We start from the raw sequence: 8,649 nt of genomic DNA, 5'->3' as shown, positions 1-8,649 counted from the left end.
TCGGGGGGGGGGGGCAGTTCCTGCTCCCTCTGTCACTTGTTGATCAAGGGCACTACCAGCCTCCAGATGGGACTGCATGCCCTGCGGGTCCTGGGCTCTAGAGAATTCACCCTACCCCTCTGCTCTCCCCATGGGGACCTAAGATGGGGTTGCCACACCTTCCCAGGCCAGGGACCCCCACCCTCTGCCAAACCAGACCAACTGGCAAATGGGAAGACAAAAGGACGGTCCTAAGAGTCTGAGGCAGAACCAGCAAAACCCAGTTTGCCTGCTAAGGGACAGAAGGTCGGGCAGAGGGTCCGGCAGGGGCTCCCAGACAAACCTCAGTGATGGGGAGTCGCATCCCCAGGGCCTGGCTGCATGGTTCCTACCCCCGTGCTGCTCAGGCCCCTGCCCAGGCCTGTCACCCACAGGGTGTCTTCCCTAATATCCCCAGGGAGCTTCTCCTGGTCTTTCTGGCCTGGCTGGAATGCTGTCTCCCCAAGAGCCTCCCTGATTACCCAGCTAGTCTCTGTCCTCTGATCTTCTGGGGGAAACTCTTCACTCTGCCTTGTGCCTCAGTCAAATGTCATCCATGCATCCGTTTTGCAGACATCATGTGCTCAACCCTGTGCCAAGCACTGGGCCAGAGGCTGGCGTCTCCACACTTCTCACCCTCGTTCTGCACCAGAAGCTCCGGAGGGTCTGGTGGCGTCTCCCTGGGCTAAGGGTGCACAGCTGGTTCTGGGAGGACGGTTCTCTGGCCCTGCACACTGGGTGAGGAAGCCACCAAGTCCCCACTGCTGACTTTCCACCCCCGCTTGGCCTGACGTTTCAACAACATGGTCTCTAAGAAGTGGTAGGACAGGCCCCGGCCAGCTTGGCCTGCGGACCAGAGGAGCAGGAGGACAGGTTATAGCCCTCAAGCTGGGGGTTGGGGCCACCTTAGGAGACCTTGACGGTTCAGGGCTGGGAGTTCAAGTCTTTGCAGGGCTCAGGCCTTTGCTGACACCTTGGAGAGGTCCCGTGAGGCCGCGACATGGACCCCAAGCAGAAAAGGGCCTGGCATCTAGAGAAGTCTGTGTGGAGACGGGCGTGACCTGGGCAGGGGCCCTGCGGCTCCAGCCTTGCTGTCCAAGCAGCCTGGAGCTTCCGTGGGAGTGGAGCGTAGCAGGCACAGGCAGGCCACCGAGCAGCTTGACCTCACGGTGCCTCACTCTGTCTGCCCACACATCAGGGCCAGAGCCAGGTGCTGTACACGTGCACATACGCACAAGGACCCTGCTGGGCCCACCAAGGACCCGGACCCCACTGGCTGCGAGGCTCCCACACCCCACGCTGTGCATCGCCCGTTGCCTGCTCTCTGGGCCTGTGTCCTCAGCTGTGACATGAGAGCAGGTTCCTCCCTCCCAGGGTGCTGGAAGGATAAAATAAGCCAATAAGAGCAGATTGCTAGAGCGACATGTAGGGCACACTCTGCCCATGTCACCTTCGTTGACTCGTTGTCCTTCCGCAGTGGATGACAGGGACCCAGACACCGTCGCCAGGGACACAGTTGCTCTGCCCCAGGCTGGGGCCCAGGAGGAAGTGGACTGGCATTTGCCTTCGCATCCAGCAGAAGGGCCCACTCAGGACGGGCAGCCTTGACCCAATGTCCGGCCACTGCCTCTGCGCGTCAGGTTCCCAGGACCCCCATGTCAGCACACACGCCGGCCCGAATCCTCTGCCAGCAATGGCGCTTCACCGTCCCCCCGAGGGCCGTTAAGGGGGCTGTCATGGGGACACAGTGCTAGCAAAGCAGGCCACCCGGGACTCCCAGAACACACCCCTACCTCCCCCCTGATGCAGCCAACCCCACTCCAGCTCCCCCCCACGTCCAGCCCACAGTTCCTGCAAACATTTGTGAACCAGGAGCTGTGCGAATCGGCAGCTGGCGAGGCTGCCCCAGGCCAGCTCCCAGGTCAGCAGGGCGGCATCCTGGCAGGTGTACGTAGGGTACCCAAAGGGCTGGGAGGGCGACTCGGGGAAGGCTGCATGGAGGTGATGCTGCTGCAGGTGATGCTGTTGCTGGGCCTGAAAGAGCCAATTAGAGATCTCCCAGGTGAAGGATGCAGAAACAACCTGAGCTAGAGCCTGGGGGCAGGACCTGTCACGGTGACTCCCTGAGCAGGACTCGGCATCAGAATCTACGAGAGAGGGCACAGGTGGGGAAGTGGGGGGAAGGTGAAGAGCAGAGGGGTACACACAAGAGGCAGATGTGGGCCCTGGAACAGACCCTGGGGAGGCCCCAGACAGAGCAAGAGGCCAAGTGAGGGGGCAGCCACCGGCCCCAAGCAGCTGGCGAGCTAGTCGGGAGGGGAAGCAGAGGTGTGAGGAACAAGGTCAGCCCACTGCGGGGCTGGGGATCCTCGGCTGCCTGAGCTCAGTCTATTGGTAGCTTGTGAGCCATCCTTCCCGGAGGGACGGGATGCCTGTCTAGAGAACACGCTGCTTTCTCGAGGGATGGGGAGCTGGGGAACCTTGAGGCTTCCGAGAGAACCCAAGGCCACAGGCTGTGTCCCTCTCAAACCTCCTACCCTCCCAGCTTCCTAGTGACCTCACACTGGCTGCTATTCAAACACACCTACCAATGACCCTTGGGTTGGGGCAGGGCCCACCCGCTCCCAGGAGGTTGGGCTACTCCTTAGAGATCCCCTCCTAGCACCCTTACTCACAAATGGCAAAACTGAGGTCCAGAAGAGGGCCCCACGTGCCAGGGGGCCGAGGGCTCTGGCCCTCCATGGTTTCCACGGGCCCTTTCCCAGGCCCGCTGAGTGAGACTTCTCAGCAGAAAGAGTGGGCTTCCGCTGGGAGCCGGCTTGGAGGTGCCTCCAGGAGCCTCGGCCCTGCCTCCCAGAGCCCCCAAACCGTCTCCAGCCTCCTGGCTCTGTCCCCCCACCCCTGGGGCCCGGGGCACTGCTCTTGGAGGACCACAGGCTGCTGCTTTTCCTGGTAGGAACCAGGCTCTGCCCTTGCCTGCTCTGGGACTGAGGGTGGTCCCGTGCCACAGGCCTGCGGACAGTCTCCTGGGTTGGCTGAACCGTCAGGAGAGGCAGGGAGGGGTGAGGAGAGGCCCAAGCAGAGGATGCCTAGCCCCCCCAGGGGTTGTCTGTGTTCTGGACGTCAGGCAGGGCTCTTGGCCGCCCTGCCCCCACCAGGTGTGGGGCTTCCGGCAGCTCAGAGGCCCCTTTGTCCCTTATCTTCTCTGCCTTCTTGGTGGCAGTATCCAGATAAGCATCCCGTTGGGGCTGAAATTCCAGCCAGCTGCCCACTCCCCCACCTGGGGGTCTGGGACCTGCCAGCTGCACACTTCCCCAGAATGCGCCCAGAGTGCAAAACCCACCCAGCAGCCCCCAGATGTACGTTCCCCCAGGACCCCTCCCCCACCTGCACACTTGGACCTGCACCCCCACCACTTCATGGTCATTCAGCCCCTGACCCTCCCCCATTTCACTGACTGTGGGCCACCCTGAGGCCCCTCCTCTCCTCCCATTTCTACTCCACAAGGGGGGCTAAGGGCGGTTGCTGATAGCCCTAACCTACCAGTGAGAGCCTGAAGGGCTGACCCCTTCATGATCCCAAAGACCCCCCCAGGCCACCACCAGACAGAGCCCAGCTCCCAGGACCACCCCTCTCAGGGCTCTGTCTCTCCAGCCCCCCTCAGTCTCTCCTCTTCCCCATCGCCCCCTCCCCCCTCATTAAGCCTCCTAAACCCGCCAGCTCCCTGAAGCAGGAAATTGCATTCTGCCAAGATTAAATGGACTTGAACGCCCTGCCTCTGCCCGCCAGGGAGGGGAGCTGAAAGGAGCCAAGTTTGCTGGGGGTGGGGGCCGGGACCCCGAGTCGCAGGTGGGGGAGGGAGGTCTAGAAGGGTAGGGTATTTCAGGATAGGGAGGGGGGTTCCTGAAGGGCAGAAGGGTGAGGACAGGGACCTCAGGGAGACTGGGGCCAGCTAATGCCCCCTCCTCTGCGCGGGAGTGAGAGGCGGTGAGAGGAAGCCACTCTGGGGGTGGGCACGGCTGATCGGGTGGGGGAGGGGCGGGAGGGGCGGGGCTGGAGGAATGGTGATTGGGAGGTGAGAGGGGATGCCTGTCAGGTTGGGACCCGACCTACAGGAAATGGGAAATGAACCTCAGGGGATGTACTCACTGCTTTTTGGAGTACCAGAGGGAGGGGCTGGCACCCCTCACACTCCTCCCTGGCCCAGGTCTCAGAGCAAAGGTAGAGGGACCCCTGTGGGCCCTTGGGTCTTTTGGCAGGCCCATGCAGTCAAAGGTACCCAGGACCCCGGCCCCAGCCCTCCCTTCAGGAGCCAGAGCACTGGTAGTCCTTGTGAAAGATGCGCTGAGGCCCACACACCCCGCCCCGCTCTTGGGCAGCAGGCCAGGTGGGAGCCGAACCTCGAGGGCTCCAGGCAGCGAGGACCCAGCTCCTATGTCCGCAGCAGCCCCACAGCCCACAGATGGTTTGTCCTCCTTGATTGTGGGGCTGGGAGTTCTGGGAGCACAGTGAACACCTCTGTGTTGGTCACCCCAGGTCCTGGCAGCCCATCATCCCCAGTTTTCAGAGATCCGAGGCCTACGGGGCTGCTCCTCCTCCCCAGGTCACAGGGCTCCCCAACAGGACAGCGCCAGATGTCAGGGGAGTGGGGGAGGTCCATGCCAGCCCCTTCTTCCCCAGGTGGCCTGGGGCAGGGACAGCTGGACTGAGTGTGGGCCTCAGATGGGCAGTTCACACCTGGGCCCAGCCCTATAGGGTGGCATCAGGCCTTGGGGCAGTGAAGTCACTGTGGGGAGGAGGGAGAGCAGGAGGAACAGCTGGTCCAAACTGGAGGCATCAGCCCGAGAGCACTCACCCCGGAGAGCCATGACTGCAGGCCACACTGTGTCTCTCTGGGTGCCAGCCTGCCCTCCACATCGGGACAGAGGTGGGCACTGGGGAGGACTGCGCAGCTCCATCGGCGTGATGGCATGGGATGGAGGGCCTTTCGAGGAGTCTTCCAGACCGTTCATGCGCCAGGAGAAGACAGGTTGTCTGGGGAGGGTCCGAGAGTGTCAGCCTGGCTGAATGTGGGTGGCAGTGGTCAGCCATGCTGAAGGGTTGGAGGCCCATGTGGTCACCAGGCAGGGGCAATGGACAGTGGTGGGAACCCCTGTGAGCCCCAGAGCAGGGCTGGGGAAATGCACCCCAGCCCTGCCTGGCTCCAGGGTTGCTCGTTCAGATGTTGTTGCCCATTTCAGGCAACCTAGGCAGGGCAGATGGTTTCCCAGGAAGAAGGCTGTGGAAAATGGGCCTCACCTGTGTCCTTGGGCAGGGGGGCTGGTCCACGCCGGGCTGGTGCATGAGGGGTCACCCCAGCAGGCCCCGGGGTAGACAAACCAGTCTCTGGGAATGGATTGCCTGCCACACGACAGCTGTCTGTACCTGCGGGGAAGGGACACCTGAGTCCAGGTAAGGCCGTCAGGATCAGGCCGAGGTGGCAAGTAGCATCCAGTCTGCCCCCAGTGTCCTGGCCTGGGTGTTCCCTGGCTACTTCCGGGTTGGGTTCTGTCTCCAGGTGGATCAGTGGAGCCAGCTGCCGGTGAGATCTGAGCTGGCCGTCCTTCAGGTCACTGAGGAGCAGTGACCCGAGGCCCTGCCACTGCCTTGTCCTGGCTCCACAGCCCCAGGCTGCCTCCCAACGCGTGCTCCTCTCCAACCTCCCTTCCCGTCACCCTCCGCGGAGATCTGCTGTCGGGGTAACCTGGGGAAATAGCTCCAGCCAGGGCTTCTTCCCGGCTCCTGACGTGCCTGACGCTCTGGGCTGCAGCTGGACGCTGCTGGCCTGGCGGGCTCAGCTCAGGGACTCTCCTTGGAGAAGCCACCCTAGTCCCTCCTGGCATCTCACCCCGCCTGTGGCCCGTCACAGTCAAACCACCCTGCACCCGCTTTGTCCTCCTTGCCCAGGGGACTGTGAGCTCTGGGAGGATGGAGAGCACTTCTGTATCAGTCACACTTGGTCCTCAGGTCCTGGCAGGCCTGGGTGCCACTCAGCCAACTGATGGAGTGACTGACCAGGTACAGGTACATTTCCGAGGCTTTACGGCAAGTCCATTGATTGTACACTGCCTGTGCACCCTCTCTTTCCTGGGCCCTGGGTGGGTGGTGGATAGAGAGGGGTGCGTCTTTAGCCAGATGTGGCTTTGGCCTGCAGAGCCCAGGATTTTCCTGGAGCAGGCTGGAGCGAAGGAGTAGGTGCCATGCTGCTGGGCCCCGGACAAGCCCCGAGAGACCTGAGAGGGAGGGGCTGTCAGGCCATCAGGAGGCCAGTGGGCTGTCATGTCAGGGGTCAGGGATGCTTCCTTCAGCGGCTCCATGGAGAGCCCTGTCATCAGGTGGGTGGGTTGGGAGGGCTTCCTAAGCTTCTAATGTTCATCTGCTCAGCCAGCAGTAGGGACCAGCCTCAATGACACCCCATGCTCCCTACACTCTCAGCTCTGGTCTGCCCCCTGCTCCTGTTGCTGGGTCACCAAGCTGCTGACAGGACCATTTATATCCTTCACTCCTTAGCAGACACCCTGTGCCCACTATACAGATGGTCTGACAGCCTTAGCGTCACCCTGGGGGACTGGGCTCTTCGATCCCCTGCCAGGAGGCCTATTCAACCAACCCCTCTCACTGACTAGGGCTGCCCACCTGGGCTGCTAGCCCTGCCCTGGCCATCTGAGTAATGGCTCTGCTCAGGGCCCCTCCCCCACCGCGCCGTGCCCTGGGTTAGGCATTGCCCCGCCCCCACCATCTGGCTCCCAGGGCTGTGCAGATCCTGTGCAGTCGGGCCTTCCAGCTCTCCAGTGGGCTGCGCAGCCCTCGGCCGGCAGGGGGCACGAGGGCATGCGTCCTGGATTCGGTCTGGCACATTGCGCTGGCTATAAACACTTACTGGCATTTCTTCAGCTTTTCTTTTAAATGGCCCCTGGGGAGGCAGCCTCCTGGGTACTAATTCCTGGTTCTGAGGCCTCCAAGGACCCCCCCCCCTGAGGCAAAGCAATTTGGGGTTTCTTAGTGTTCAGAGATCAGGCTGGTCAAGGAACCCCAGCAGTGAGTCTGAGGCCTGCTCCGCCAGTCATGTGCGCATGCGGAGTGTGGGGGCAGGGTGCTGGCTCTAACCCCAGAGGACAGAAGGTGCCCAGAGTCTAGGTGGTGCCCAGAATCTAGACCATCAGGTGTCCCAGGATGAGATGGTCTTATTCCCATCCGGCCCTCATTCTCCCCGTTAAAGGTTTGGAGGCCATGCCTGCTGGTCCCTCTCTCACCCGCACCTCTCTGGCTCCAAGTGGGGGCTCCAGGCTCCACAGGCCACCAGGGCCGGCAGACCTTCTCCGAGGCTCTCCCCAGCGCATGTGCCTTGCTGATGCCAGCCCCCACCAGCAGCTCACGATGAGAAAGGCTCACCAGGCACCTGCTGCCCACGCGAGAAGCCTCCAGCAGCCTGCCCCCCAGGACTTTAGCTACCGGGTCTCCGGTGTGGAGGCCCCGGCAGAGCTGTAGTCGGTTCACAATCAGTTTCCTGGGACTAGGAAGCTCTTCCGGGAGCTTGGGAGCCACAGACTGCTGGGGGCGGGGATGGCAGTGCCTGCGAGGTAAGCAGAGAGATCCCCGGGTGCTGAGCATGGAAAAAGGCTCAGGGACCAGGGTGTCCCCATCTAGGACATGCCCACTCTCACTAGGGCTTGATCTGGGCTCTCTCCTCATCCTGGCTGGAGGCTTCCCTGGTCTGGGAGCCTGGGAGGAGCAAGGGCAGAAAGAAAAGCAGGCAGCTGGTGGGCGGTGTGCACACCTCCTTCATCCTGTCCCCCCAGGCCCCACCACCCCTTCCCAGAGGTCTCTGGTTTAACATCCCCCCCATCCCCCAGCTCTCCCAGCAGCTAGCAGAGAAAAGAGTTGACTATGCTTGCTATCGGGAACCCTGTGGCTTTGTCTGGGCCAACTGAGCCTACAGGGCTGGTGGGAATAATAACTCATGAAAAGTGTCAAACCTAGACTTTATTATCCTGCACATGGGGGCTGCAGACCCAGGTGTTCAGCCACCTGTGGACCCTGACAGGGCCTTGTGGGTAGACTCAGGCTGGAGCTGCTATTTACTAGAGGAAACTGGAGAGGGCAACACGTACCCACACAGTCTTTCTGGGACCTGGGACTTCCCTGCCTTCGGTGAGGGAGCAGCAGATGTGGGCAGGGCCTCAGATAGCCTGAGCTCAAACTGGGGGTTCTCTGTCGCCCCTCAAGGTTGGCCTGACCATCTGTGTCCCCGGAAGGGCTATTGCTACATGGTCTTGGCCCTTGAGCCCACGGGGCAGGGAAGCTGAGAGCAACTTCTCTTTGGCCTTGGCACCCACCTGATAAACACTCTGCTTTGCTCAGGAAGACATCCACCTGTCTGTCCTGGGCTGTCAGCTCGCTTCTCCCAGCCAGGAGGCAGGTGGGGGCAGGAAGGGGATGCTGGCCTCATGAATTTACAATGACCAGACTAATGAAGCTGGAGCCTGTGAGGACCCTAGAGGGGAGGAGGCACCAGGTAATGGACAGTGTTTACATCCTCTTCCCTCCAACCTCAGATGTGCTCTACCCAAATCCTGCCAGGCCGGGGTTCCC

General features: G+C 61.9%; 1 long non-coding RNA gene across 1 annotated transcript; it reads right to left on the bottom strand.

Annotated features, from left to right (window-relative positions):
- Window positions 1–4,769: 4,769 nt before the first annotated feature.
- On the bottom strand, window positions 4,770–8,444 carry LOC118633208. Its single transcript, XR_004960158.1, has 3 exons — window positions 8,394–8,444; window positions 5,317–5,442; window positions 4,770–5,052 (listed from the first exon to the last, which is right to left on the bottom strand). It is a non-coding gene; the product is annotated as an uncharacterized LOC118633208 (long non-coding RNA).
- Between the last annotated feature and the right edge of the window lie 205 nt (window positions 8,445–8,649).

Source organism: Molossus molossus, unplaced genomic scaffold (genome assembly GCF_014108415.1).
Source record: "Molossus molossus isolate mMolMol1 unplaced genomic scaffold, mMolMol1.p scaffold_m16_p_18, whole genome shotgun sequence".
NCBI classification, from domain to species: Eukaryota; Metazoa; Chordata; class Mammalia; order Chiroptera; family Molossidae; genus Molossus; species Molossus molossus.
This window is presented reverse-complemented; position numbering and strand designations above follow the sequence as displayed.